The 14,799-nt window shown below is 42.4% G+C and overlaps 1 protein-coding gene across 1 annotated transcript in view; it reads right to left on the bottom strand.

Moving 5' to 3' along the window:
- The window catches only part of RFTN1 (raftlin, lipid raft linker 1), a 124,729-nt gene extending 111,140 nt beyond the window's left edge, over positions 1 to 13,589 (bottom strand). Inside the window, exon 1 of the mRNA XM_056858007.1 lies at positions 13,528 to 13,589. The gene's annotated coding sequence lies outside the window, so the exon portion shown is untranslated. The remainder of the gene's footprint in view (positions 1 to 13,527) is intronic.
- Positions 13,590 to 14,799: the final 1,210 nt, after the last annotated feature.

Raw genomic sequence — 14,799 nt, 5'->3', positions numbered from 1 at the left:
TGCTGCTCTGTAATTGGCTCACCTCGTGAGAGAACATTTCCTTCCCCCCAGACCCAACTGCTGCATAAAAAAGCATTTTAAGAACAAAAAACGGAGCCATTTGAAATGGGGGGGGGGGAAATCCAAGCCTCCTTTTTAAAAAGCCTTTCTTTCTCTCAGAAAGAGCTCCCCGGAAGCAGGAGGTACTTGAATCCCTCCCTGCCTCTTTACACACTTCTTCGTGATTGGCTGTGAGAGATGCCAATCTTCTATGCTTCCCTTATATGGCTATTAGCAAACAGAAGAGGGGTTTGGAGAAGGGGGAGGGAAGCTCAATGCGAGGCAGGCATATGCACGCTCTTTCAATCTGGTTTGAGCCAGGAAAGACAGTTTGACTCTGGTAAGAAGAGCAATGGGAAAAGCCGAGTTCGTTTAAGGTTGAAACAGGGATGAGCCGAAAAGGAATGAGGTAACGTGCATTTTCAAAAACTTGATCCTGGCTGAAACAGGGAATGAAGGAGGCTAAACCGACCATGCATAAGTGACCACAGAGACTACTTTCTCAGCCTAAAACAATGTCTGTGTTACCAATAGAAGCTTAAACATGTAGCAGAAAGGAAAGAACCAGAATTATGCCACATCCTCCAACATATTTTTCTTGAAAAGTAACACAAGAAATTGACTTGTGATAGGAAAACAAGAACATGCACTTATTAAACCAATGGCCAAGTATTAAATGGATGCTGCTGCTCTGTAAACCACCTGCATTAATTTGCTAGATTTGCATAGACAAGGCATAAAACATAAAAACACATAACTAAATTCCATTTACCTGTTTACCTTTGTTTTTTAAATTCAATTCCAAACTATTCCTGTCCTACTAAGCCAGAGATACTCACTCAGTGGTTCATGAGCCACCCGTGGCTCTTTTGAGCACCCCCTCCCCCAATTGTGGCTTCTGCCCCATGTTTCAGGAAAGTGGCCAAGGCCCTTGCATGGCAGTAGAGTTTTTGATTGGCAGGTGGTTCCCACCTTGAAACAGATGTCACCAGATGTATGGGTAAACTGCAAGCCTCCTTGAGGTATAGGCTTCATGCCAGGGATGGATGTAAATGTGGCTTTGCTGGTTGATAGTAATTGCAATTGTGGTTCTCCACAACCAATGGAGTATCACTGTACTAGGCTATTAATCCAACTCAAGCTATATGTAAAAATTGAGGTGCGTACATTGACATATGGAGTAACTGAGGTTACATGCTTAAAACAAAAATCTTTAAACAGCAAATACTGCAGCGTATTAATACCATGCTCACCAATAGTGGGATAACTATTTTTTTATTTAGATTAATGAACTATCCTATGAAAGCAATGATCTTGAGGCTCTGAAATAATTCATATGTTCAGCCACATGGATAAACCAATGATACAAAATCCATTTCTGACTATACAACTATTAACAGAATGAATATAAAGATACTGACCATGCACAAATACTGAAGGAAAAAGCAACATCATGATCTACAATTGAATTCTTCCTATTGCTTCCTAAGCGATGAAGGGGGTCACAGCAGGAGCAGAACACACTGTTTTCCTCTTTGAGATTTCAAAAGGAGATCGCTCATTTCAGTAATCAGCCATCTCTGAACTCCTCAATTTATCACCATTTTGAAAATTAGTTTGAAGTGTAACAAAACGAAAGTTTAGAAAGAACTGATGGTGAAATTGCATATAGCAGCAGCAAACATTCATCTTTGAAGACAGACACTATCAAAAAGCAGTGGCAACACAGTGGGCAATTGCAATAGTACTGTATTCTCTCTCTGCCTACCCCTTCCCCCACTGGAACCTTTGGACATTTTTCTCCCAAGTAGGGAAATGAATTTGTCTGGAAAGAAAATGACCAGGGAACACAGCAGCAGAGGGAAAGTGGCAAGTAGAGGAAGGTCACAGCATTTTATTCTGCCCACTGCTTTTCTACTGGAGAATGCCCCACCTTGCTCTACCAAGTTGGGCAGCAATTGGCATTTACCTCAGTCACAGTTCCATCCGGAAACATCAGGGATGGATGGGCAAAGGTTCTGCCCCTTTCTGAAATACACCAATCCCTTTTAGTCCCTTTTGTTGTGAGAGCAGAGCAGCTATCTGCCAGGAGCCAACCAAGATCCCTGCAAGAGCTGGAGGAACAAGATGGCGGGGATCACAAGAGAAAAAGCGGTTACACTGTCACCTCAGGCAGATAGGGTCTGAACCTTCAGAGAAAGAGATACTGGAGGGATCCTGTCTCAAAGCTTGCCTTGCATGAAAGCAGGCTAAACTAGTGAATGTCTGCAGATAGGATTAGCCACCCCAGAGTTTTAATTGGGAGAGAACCTGTCTCAAGAGACTTTGGAAGTCTCAGAATCTGTCTTTGGTGATAAAGCAGGCTAACTTGAGGAAGAGATGGAAGCTCTCTCAAAGCCCCAGTTTCTGAGGAAAAAAACTAGTGAAGAGTTTGTGTTTTCTGACATTTACATTGGGAGAATCCTGAGGCTGAGGGAAGTCCAACATTCACCTCAAGAACACAAACTTGGCTGCTAACCGCTCTCTACTCTCCTAAATTATCAACTGAGTGACACCTGTAACATTGTTTTAATCTGCTTTTCTGAACCACCTTATTCCCCTATCCTTGGAAGTAAATAAAAGTTACTGATCTTCTTTTGTTCCCTCACAGGTGCTGAACTTATTTTATTCAGAAGCCACTTGGGTTAAGGCAGTCAAGTGGAGGGTTGGGGTAGAAACCACACTGGTTAAATTTACATCATACTATCTCTGTTTAAACATCATATTGAAGACCCTGGTCTTCAATGTGGTCATTTTTATTAATTCTGGGCTGAAGTGCTCTTCTTGGCTGAAATTAAAGCAAACATAGAGTCTATAGCTAGGGCATATTTACAATGACATTGTGAGATCTCACACTGAACTAGTACATCCATAGCTTACACATCCCAGGACAGGTTATCAGAGCTATTATGGAAAAATCAGGACTATTTTCCAAAAGCATTTGGAAACAGAGATCTAGTTTAAGTAGCCAGGATACATCCATGAACAGTAAGAGAAAGCATCTAGGTTAGATTGATATGGTCCCTGGCTACAACTGCTACCAGCTTTTCCAGCAAAAAGCCTGGGTTCAAGAACACCCCCAAACTACAGACCTGTTCTTCAAGGGGTGTGCAAACATATTCAGAATGTGTGACACCTTAAGGTCTGGGTCAGACCTTCCACTGGAACATTTGATTTTTTTTTTTAATCCATTGCCTCATTCATATCTCCGAAAATCATTCTCTCTCCTTGAAAATCCGATATTGACTGAAAGAAATTTTCATAATTTTTTTTCTCTTGAATTGTTTGGGACATATATTGTTGCTAAATGTAGAGCTCTTGTCTTCAGGGAGCCTGATTTCAAAAGGATGTATCTTCTGTCAGAGTCTTTTTAATTATTTTAAAACATTTAATTGTGATTATTTACATAAACCACAACTCCTTTTTTAAAAATCCGCTGAGGCTACATACACTTTGCCCAATTGCTTATTATTTAAAATGTGTCCATGTTTTTTCTTTATGAGTTTCTTGAATACATAATATATCTGCATATTTGGTTTTTTAAAATAAAATATTTTTGTTCATTTGAAAGGAAAATTTAGACCGTTAATATTTATTGATACAATCTTCATTTTGTCATTTTATTCTAATGCTGCAGCTTGATCAAGTTCTTTATCTGCTTTCCTTGGGTTTTTTCCCCACTTCTTGTTTTTGGTGAGTTGTCTCTTGAACTGACAGGAGATTTTCTTTCAGATTCCTTCTCGGATTTTCTAGACGTGTCCTCAGTTGATATTTCTTCTGCCAAACACTTAGCTTGCTCTACTGTAGTGATTATTTTTTGTCCTTAGGTAATGCAACTTCCATAGAAAATAGGACTCTCCAGCAATACTTTATTCCTTTCCTTTGTAAAATGTGTCTTTAAAAAATCAAAATCTCCTTTTTACTCAACAAACTTGTAGGCAAATCTTGGAAAATCTGTACTTCTTTCAAGGTGGATCATTTGAGACTGGTTAATACTAACTGAAATCTCCAATGTTGGCTTATTTAGTAGTGCATGCACCACAGCCTGTTTCAAGGCTTGGGCGACCACCCCATTTTTCAAGAAGGCATTCACTACCACTAGGACTCAGCCTGACCCCCCCTCCCCCAGCAGATTTAAGTAGCCAGGAAGGGCAATGATCATATAAGCAGGTGGCAGGCCTCAAACCTCCAAGGATCCTGTCTCCTGTCCACATTTTCAGATGCAATAAACTGAAAAGTATCCCAAATAGATGGATATTTGGCATCCTGGCACCATCTCAGCCTATCAGTTCTAATGTAAAGCCCAAGCTGGTGGGATGGGAGAGATTTTATCTACAACGTGTTGGGCAAAACAGTCATAGTAGGCCACAAAGCAGCTCACCTACTCCTGCAGGCCAGATCCTAACAGGCCTCTGACCACCCAGAACAACTCTGTTGGCCTACACTGTGCAGACACAATGGTGGCGGGAAAAGAAAAATACTAGACCAGATGGACAACTGGCCTGATCCAGCAGGCTCTACTTATGTTCTGAAGAGGGCTCCTGCCTGGCCCATAAGTAGGGTTGCCAACCTCCAGGTTCTTAGTCAACCGTATGCAGTCACTATGGCCTATTAAATAAAATAGAATAATAAACCAACAACACAAAAATATATGAAGAGTGCAATTAATATGTAATAGTCATTTGTTACTTCACAAAGACCACCTGGTTCTTTGCATCATTTGTTACTTCACAAAGATCACTTGGTTCATTGCAGCTCATACAATAATAATACAAAAAATAATAAGAGGGCTATAAACAAACAAGACAGGGATCCGGTAAGTATCCTATTTCAAAATAAATTTCTTCAGTTGGTAAGTATAATAGTCCCATAAATCATAATAAATTGTTTTTCTGCTCTTCTGAGTGTCTTTTTGTTTTCCTTTGCAGGTTCCTTGTTTCCACGCTGCACTTTGCTGATGCTTGAAAGTTTTCAATGCTCATGAAAATTCCTGTTCCAGTAATTCTTCTATTCTAACTTTAGAAAGATTTATGTTTTATCAAAAGGTGTCATTGGTTATTTTAAATATATAAATGCAGCAACACTCATTACTTTAAAACAATTGTAAACATAAATTACTCACCGACAACTTTTCACATCTTAACATACATCCTAGCATATGCTTTACAATCAATGTTTTAGTAACAGGTTCTAGAAGGAGATCTCCTGCTACTACAACTGATCTCCAGCTGATCGGGATCAGTTCATCTGGAGAAAATGGCCACTGTGGCAATTGGACTCTATGGCATTGAAGTCCCTCCCCTCCCCAAACCCCACCCTCCTCAGGCTCCACCCCAAAAACCTCCTGTCAATGGCGAAGAGGGACCTGGCAACCCTACTCATAAGTGGCCAGCTGCTAGAACCACTCTCAACACTCCCTAATTTCCCATTTGCCACAAGATCATACTGTAAATACCTCAATATGGGGCACCAGCAAAACTCATTACCCGCTAACAATGACAGAGGGAACACAAGAGTTCACATATCCCTAAACTGTAAAAAAAACATGCATTTTAGATACAACTAAAACAATGAACAAGATGCAAACCAAACACTGGGTAGCAAAAATCTCCCCAGCAGGAAATGCACATGAGGGAAATGAGACCAGACAGAAACAAGACCAGAGGGACAAAGATAAATTCCCACCTAGGAGTGTCACATAAACTTTAAGCTAGACTACCTATCACTTTTACCTTAAAACTAAAATAGAACACTAGTCTCAGGTAAGTAGTGTTATTTACTGTGTGACATAGCAGCACTATATCCATACCTTACTCCAAACAAGACAACAGTCTTCTCCAATAGTTCAACAGGGTGCATTGTTTATCTACCAGTCAGCAACTGGCAATCTGCTTTTTCAACCCTTTCTCAGAAGTACACTATATGATACGAAAGGTGTTACAATATGTAAATTACCATTGCCATACAAAAAATATGCTTGCAAAGGTAAACTTAGCAAGTTGGACTGCTTTATGCTACTTCCAGACTCACTCGAGAAATGCTTGAAACAGGATATTCTTTTGTAAGTCAAAGCAGCATCCAGTGGTCTGCCAACCAAAGAAGCTTAAAAATACCTCAGCCTGTCTATACTTAACTCCCAACTAGCAACAACTACACAGCCCTCCAACGGCTGAGTTTCCACACATATCACATTAGAACGTAAAGTATAGGTCAATTTAAAGAGAAATGAAAAGCTAAAGTGATTGAGCAATATTGACCAAGGAAGGCAAATGCTTGCGTGACTTCCTCACATGACTCTGGCTGGGCCATCAGACTGAGCATTGAGAGGTCATTGTCCTGCAGTTCATCCAAGACCAAACTACGTACTTCCTCTCTTGACTGTATAACTGAGGGCCAAACTACACAGTTGGGTTTTTAATTAGTTGGGTTTCAACTAAAATTCCCTGCAGCCACACAACAGCTGCAGCGAATGGCTTTCAAAAAATAAAGGAGAGCCCAAATGGGCTCAGAACACTGCTACTGGGGGGAGGGAGGGCTCTAGCTTTCCTCCACAAGCCATTTTTCTGCATAAAAACAATGCTGAGGTGGACGTTATTTCCCCATTTCTGCTGCCCTATAGGAACAGAATACGTGGAGCAGGGGAAAAAGCGGAAATAACCCCTCTCAGCACTGTTTTTGCTTGTAAAAGTGGTTTGTGGGGAAAACAGGAACCCTTTCCCTCCCTAGTGGCATTTTGAGCCCATTTTGGTTTTTCTTAATTTTTTAAGCCATTCCTTGCAGCTGCTGTGTGGCTGCAGGGAACCCATTCCCAAGTTGTTTAAAAACCTGAACATGTACTTTGGACCTCTGAGGTAGTTAATACATTGTTTCTGCCAACTATCTTGTATATTTGCCTCATGCTCAACTACTAGCATGATCAGTGGTGTAATGTTAAATGAAGAAACTCACAGATCAGCTTCCATAGTGTGGCATCCCTGCTCATAAAAGCTGATTTGTGGTCTCCTGGTAATTTTACCCTCCAGGGTTACATGGTCACCTGCAAATACACAACTGGCACAAGCGGTTAAATGCAGAAGAGAACTGGGTGACATAACATATACATGTACTCTGAGACAATGAATCAGAAACAGCAATGAAACTTATACAACTCTTTCCCTAACGCTTGCATCATCTGTGCCTTTCTAAGCTCTGATGCAGATTTGATTTAATTCCTCATCCTGCACATTACAAGAAAGAGGGTCATTGGCAGTGCCCGATCCATGCTTTACTTCTGCTCTGGGAACTGAGCAAATATAATTCACAGGCCCTCAACTTCTGGAGAACTGTAAAATTACAGTTATCATATGTGAAAGCACATCTGTATTTATTACATGTGATGCTGGGAACTCCACGTCTGAATCGGTTTCATCTGTACCATTGGCCCAAAGCAGCAAACAGCCTGGTGGGGTTGAACCAGGAAAGCAGAACTGGTGGAAAGGGTTGACCCCACCCCCCATGGTGTTATTGTGTGCCTGTTAAAGAGAGAATCCGTACGAGCATCGTGTGTAGTTTGGCCCTGAGCTTGACCTATTTACAGACATATAAGAAGGTACTTGTGGGCCAAAGGGCATGGAGAAAGAATAGACAGACTACTGCAAATCTTTAGGGAGATGTAAAAGTTGCTATGGGTATCCTGAGAATATAGCCCTGATATGCAGCCAGTGTTTCACAACTCATGTCTAGCTAGAAGTGGCACAAAGTTAAATGAAAATAGCATGGAACAGTGCCCCTGCAATTCTGTGACCCTTCACAAATTAAGCACTAGAAACATTTGTAAAATGCTACATCAGTGTATTTAATGCAATGTCTCCTAGAAAAGTCCCATAGAACTGCACATACACATACAGTGGTGATGCACTATTATATATTACATAAATAGATTAAGTAGCATTTCTGAAGTGATTTGGGTCCTTCCTCTTCCTTTTTGCCTGCTGTGCTGTGGAGCCCCCCTGGTCCAGTTTTTTCTTCCTCTTGGGGTTGGACTCCTTAGAGGGATTAGGGGGTTCTCCGCGGCTTGGGGATTCCCCGCGGCTTGGTGCCACCGCGGTAAGGACACCCGGGTCTAGATCTTTGGGCGAAATAAATCAGTCCTGGCCGGGAGCCGCCATTTTCTTTGGGCGGGAAAAAGCAACCCCAACCCTCAGGGCCCTTCACCCAGACAACAAGAAGATAAAAAACGGACACAGACTAAAAGAAGACAAAAAGGTAAGAAGGGAAACACAGAGGGGAAAATCTTTGGAAAATGGAAATACTTCCCACTTTAAAATGCTAAAAAGTCAGCGAAAAAATGGCGGAGCCCCGCCAGAAACCTCCTTCCCTGAGAAGGCAGGAAACAAAACTGAGGCATTCCGATGGGAGGGGGTCATTTCCCCCGGGGAACCGGAAGGCCTACATTTTTGTTGAATCCTGCCTTCCCTAGCAAATAAGGAAAATAACCAGAATGAAGACGCCCTTCTTACCTAGAGCGAGAAAGACAACTGTTTCCTAGCAGTAGAGTTGTTTTACAATATCTTCCTCTGTCCTTGAAACTATATATGTAATGATGATTTTACACAGACACAGAAGTACATTGCCTTTCCCTACCCTTTCCTTACCCCTGTGTTAGATTGGGGGGGGGGTAAAAACCTTTCCTGGTATTTTAAAGTTTTGAGGTCAAGTTTGATGCCTTCAAAATAATTGTAGTGAAAGTTTAAAATAGCTCTTGCAGATACTAGAAATGTAGTCACATTGTGACCAATGGGATTGTGAATCACTAATACACAGAAGTAATAAATGTGACACTTATTAAAGTACGATGTAGAAAAAGGAAAATACCAAGAGCAACCTAGATCTTGACATGTATTTTACAAATATGAGAAGTCTCAGCACTACTTCAGTTATAAAATGCATCACAACAAACTCTTTGCAGGAATAGAACACAAAGCATTTTCCCACCCTACATAATAAAATATCTGTTGGAAAATATTCTAGACTGTAGCCATTTACACAATTTGGCTGTTTTAATCCCTCTGACTTGAAAAGAACATACACCCATAAATAAAACCAGGAATAAGATTGCAGCCTTTCTCAATATAAATTACAAAAAACAAAACTGTGTAAAGAGGAACACAAATGGGATAACTATGTAAATTAAATAAAATGACCATTAGGTTTTCCAACTAAACATATCAAATGGCAGAATAATTAAATTCTATCAGAAAGCCTAAATTTCTTTTAGGGTTTATTTCCTTAATCAGTTCACTCAGCTGGTTTGATTGTTCAGCACTGCCTTGCAGAAAGAGCTCATTCAATTTGTTGTTGCCCCAGCCAGGATTGGAAAGTACTGTCAAGTTTCCATGCTGACTCCCAGGAAGGAATCAATGTTGCCTAACATCACTTAACAGCAACCCTCTGGCCAATCTAAGAGCATCATACATGCGCTCAAAGGGGAGTCCTATTCAGTTTTCTTCTCTCAGAGGAATGTGATGCTGCTGAAAGCATCAAGAGCCTGACCACCTCCTGGTTCTGGGAGGGATGGAGTGCACTGCCTCAGGAGAAAAAAACACGCTATCATTTCCACTTTCCAGACAGACATTCACGTGAATCCAAAAGCATTCCTATTCACACATTTAATGTCACAGTACATGGGCAAATACCACTGCAGCTCCATTAATGAATTGCCTCTTACTACCCGAGAAACAGAAATGTGACGAGATGATAGAAACAGAAATGTGACGAGATGATAAAGACTTTACTTCAAGACAAATGGAAACACAGTTTGGAAAAAAATGTGATCCTTATTAATGTCATCAATTTAACAGACAAACCTTAAAGAATATCAAGCTGTATTATTAACTTGCATGAAATATGCAACTACAGACAGCATTGCTGGAATGCTTAAGACAAACTGAGTCCCTTGCCAATCATTCTGTCTGCCTCCTGGACAGTGGACAGTGATACAAGTTGTTGATCTTTATTGAGTATCAGCCCACAAATTTCTCTCCTACATCCTCATTGTCTCTATGTCTTCTACCACCTCAACATGCTACTCTTGCCTGGAACTGCCTCTCAGGACATATGCATGATATGATCTCTCCCAATTCATTAAAATTCCTCCTCAAAATCCACCTTTTCCATAAAACCTTTGGAAGAATCACTCTTAGATCCTATTATTTATCAAAACTGAGTCCATCTAATTAAAATGATCGCATATTCTTCCCACCTTTTTCTCCTGCCTTTTTTACTTTGTAATTTTACAGTATAAGGTCTTCATTCTGCCTTCTTGTACACTGGAACATACCTAGCACATTCATGACCTAGCACAATGATGATATTATTGTTATTTAATTTATAACAACCAACAACAAGAAATATGTCACCCAACAGACGCTACAGAGATTTCTCAGCCATTCCTTCCTTCATAAGGGGCAATGTATAGGCTCACTGAATGATGGATTCCAATTAGTATAGCCAGAAAGGGATTAAACTCTATTATGTCATGAATTACTAGATTTACTGAGTAAGGAAGGACAAACATGTTCCAAAACAAATGTCCCCCCCACACACACACACAGTTGAAAAACACTATCTAAGCAGAAGTTTCTTTTACCTCTTCCTCAATTGAGGCCTTCTTGTATATAACACAGTAGAACTGCATATACGTCTAAGAACATTCTGGCTCAGTGGTACAGCATCTAAAGCAGATTGTCCTAAATTCAGTCCCCAGCACCTCCAGTTAAAAGGATTAGGTTGCAAGAAGGTGAAAGACCTTTTCCCAAGACCCTGAAGAGCCTCTGACTGTCAGAGTAGACAATATTGACCTTAACAGACCAACAGTCGAAATCAAATCAGTATAAGGCAGCTTTCATCTTTTCCTCTTGTGCAGAATCCTCAGGAAAGGCTTACAACAACCCATTAAACTGTGCAGGCACAATAAACAAAACTAGAATAGTAACATCAGTAAGAAACAACCACCAACAACACAAAAAGAAGGCATAAAATCTATCTCAAAGTGGGCAAGATAAAAACAACTATTCGATAAAAAACATAAACAAGGAATAATAAGCAGTCAAAAGCTCTGCTCACAACCTGAGTTCGATCCCAACGGAAGTTGGTTTCAGGTAGCTGGCTCAAGGTTGACTCAGCCTTCCATCCTTCTGAGGTCGGTAAAATGAGTACCCAGCTTGCTGGGGGTAAAGGGAAGATGACTGGGGAAAGCACCCCGTAAACAAAGTCTGCCTAGTAAACGTCGGGATGTGACATCACCCCATGGGTCAGTAATGAACCGGTGCTTGCACAGGGGACCTTTACCTTACAATCAGTAAAAGTCTGACTCTATACACTCAAAAGACACTCAGAAAAGGTTGCTTTGACAATGAAAACTTAACTAGGGGTATGCAAATCTCCCTCAGGCGTACACTATAACCTTGTCTTAGCTATGGAGAAAGGTCCAGTCTCTTGAGGTTCTCCACCAGAACTCTCAGATAAGGGGCACACTAAGGAGAACCTCAAAATGGTGATCTTGATGTCCAAGCAAGTCTACATAGGAAAGCCAAACCCTTTAAGGTATTTTGATCCCAGACCATTCATGGGTTTAAAGACAAACAGCAGCACTTTAAACTGTGCCTGGAAATTAGCCACCAAAGTACCTAGTCTGATCAATAACTCACCCTAGGAAAAACTGGTCATTGTCATAAATGGCAAGTAGTTACTCACAGGAAACCTCTTGTAGCAGGTAAAATTAGTATGTATAACAACATGTCTATTGAAGACTGACTGCACCCTATTCTGAAATCCTAAAAAAGTGCAGAGACCAGCCATATTAGCATGAAACTACAAGATGTCAAGAAGTGTTGTCATGTCTCAGTGTCTTATTGGTGTCTTTGGGTAATTTTGCTGTTGACATTCAATAGACAATTTTTGCTGGGTTCGTCTAAAAAATAAAACCAAACACAGGTCTGATCTACAACCTTTCAGAAGTCTCTCTCACACACAAACTCTGCCTGACCATGTGTGATTCAAAACAAAGTAGTATATGCCACCACCACCCAACAGGAGTGATAGCAAGAAAGATACTGCCTGCCTAACCTATTTTTATATTTAACTCAAAAGAAAATCAATTAAGAACAAATAAACTAATGAAAGAGAGATCAGTTTTTCATTTTTAAAACACGCACAAAAAAGCTGGTGCCTGTTAGATGGGGCAGGAACAAATATACTTGATTTCAGCAGGATTTAGAATTGAGAGGTGTCAGTCTTTGACCAACACCATTCAGATTTATTTTTCTTACAGTTGAAGCCCATTTAATCTAGTAACACATGTTATGTCTAGCAGACTTCAGATCAGGCACTTGCTGGGAAAGCATCAAAACAGAACATGGACTTCACTGACTTGCACAGGAGCTGCACCAAAAGATAGTTGAGTTGACTCTAAGCCCACCGACTTTAACAGAGTTGGGTGTAACTCTGCTTAGGAATGCGCTGCAGTTTCCACTCAATGTTTCCAGCCACCCATTTAACTTATTTTACTTCTTTTATACCCTGCCTTTCCCTCCCCCAATAAGGAGCCAAAGCAGCTCACATTGTTCTGCAATCCTCCACTTTATCGTCACAACAACCCTGTGAGGGAGGTTAGGCCAAGAATGTGTGACTGGCTCAGAGGTCACTTGGCAAGCTTTCATGGCAGAGTGGGGATCTTAACCACGACCCCACATTTGTTCCATTCAGGAAGTACACATGAACTCATGAAGCTGCCTTATACTGAATCAGACCCTTGGTCCATCGAAGTCAGTATTGTCTACTCAGACTGGCAGCGGCTCGCCAGGATCTCAGGCAGGGATCTTTCCCATCACCTACTTGCCTAGTCCCTTTAACTGGAGATGCCGGGAATTGAACCTGGGACCTTCTGCATGCCAAGCAGAGGCCCTACCACTGAGCAACAGCCCTTCCCCGAGTACACAGTCTTCACAGCAAGCTGCCGGTGGCATCAGATTAAGGTCAACAGAAATAAAAACATTAAGTCCACTATGTGACAAGCACTGGTGTAAATTTGTACAGCTGTTGCAGTTATAGGAAACAACGACATTTCCCTCCATGTTGGTTCTTGTAGGTTATCCAGGCTGTGTGACCGTGGTCTTGGTATTTTCTTTCCTGACGTTTCGCCTTTGATACTTTTTGCAGGACAATGATTCAGCTCAAACCCAACCCCTTTCTGACTATATATTACTCTTCCTACACACTTGACACTGAGAGACACTGTCCTTCAGTGTTACTCCTCTGAAGATGCCTGCCACAGCTGCTGGCGGAACGTCAGGAAAGAAAATACCAAGACCACGGTCACACAGCCTGGATAACCTACAAGAACCAATGAACTCTGACCGTGAAAGCCTTCGACAATATTCCCTCCATGCGTTTAGCACAGGCTTTCTTTACCCAGTAATGTATTCTAGTGTGGATTCTGGACACATTCCCAACAGCCAGGAGCTTCTACAGAGAGTTCCGACTTGCTGCCTTGAAATTCATACTTCCAGGATGGCGAGGCTCCTTCCCAGAAACTTCCGCGGAAAAGAGCAAGGCAGGGAAGCCCAGCCGAGCATCCCCTCCCCTCACATAACCATACCTTCATTCCATTCTTTATGCTTGTGGACTAACCGGTCATAAGCAAAACAAATTCAGTACATCCCATAACACATAAATAACCATACATACAAAATATAATATCTAAACAGTACAGTTAAAAAGAGGTATCTTTAAAAACCATAGAGAATAGAATAGAATAGAAGTTTATTTACGGCCCTTGGCCAGATACACATAGATAAAATTTTTGCCACAGCAAGGGTTACATTTGGGTCAGTATCAGCCAATAACTTTGCCACTATATCTTGGTTTAGGGCAGGTCCCCACCTCTGAATGTCTACTGCGATCCATTTGTCTCTGGCGAGATCATGCTTTTTTACAATCTACCTCCCAAAAAATGCAAGAAAAACAACCACCACACCTCCCCTCCCCCTCCCTTCGTTTCCCGACTCCCTCCAGAGCAGCCTCCCCCAGGAGAAGGCGACGGACCCGCTCCTCGCCCGAGCGAAGGAGCTCTCTTCCGCGGAGACGGCGACGCTCATCCCCGACCCACGCAGCCGGGCGAGACCGGCCTCGGTTCCCCCTTCCCTGCACCCCAGCGGGACGCCCGGGGGGGGGGGTCTGACTCCGGATCCCGGCGCCCAAGGGTGGCCGTTTATGCAGGGGAGGTTTTGCCTTGGGTTCGCTGCACATTCCGCCCCCCCCCATCCAAAGCCTCAAAACTCCGCACCGGGGGGGGGGGGCTTATCGCTGAGCTCTGAGAATTGGGATGGGGGAAACGCGCAGCCAGAGAGCGGCGACCCCGAGGCAAAAAAAAAAACTCCCGCGCGTCAATGGCCAGCTGAAGCCTTCTCGGCAACGCTGCCCAGAGGAGCTTAAAGAGGAGCCGGGGTGTCCCCCGCCGCGTCGCCAGCCCCCCGCTCCCGCGTCCCCATCTCCTCACACCTGGGCTGGGAGAACGGAGGCAAAGACGGTTCATACACACCCTCCCCTCCCCTCCCGCCTGACGGTAAAGTTTGGCGAGGCGAGCGGGGCGGCGCCGCCCAAGCGCGCGCCTAGCGGACCCCTCTACCTGACAGGATTTACCTCACGGTGGGCAGCCGTGTTAGTCTGCCTGCAGTCGTAGAA

The sequence above is a fragment of the Euleptes europaea genome, chromosome 11 (genome assembly GCF_029931775.1).
Source record: "Euleptes europaea isolate rEulEur1 chromosome 11, rEulEur1.hap1, whole genome shotgun sequence".
NCBI lineage: Eukaryota > Metazoa > Chordata > Lepidosauria > Squamata > Sphaerodactylidae > Euleptes > Euleptes europaea.
The sequence above is the reverse complement of the archived record's forward strand: the minus strand, read 5'-3'. Positions and strand labels throughout refer to the sequence as shown.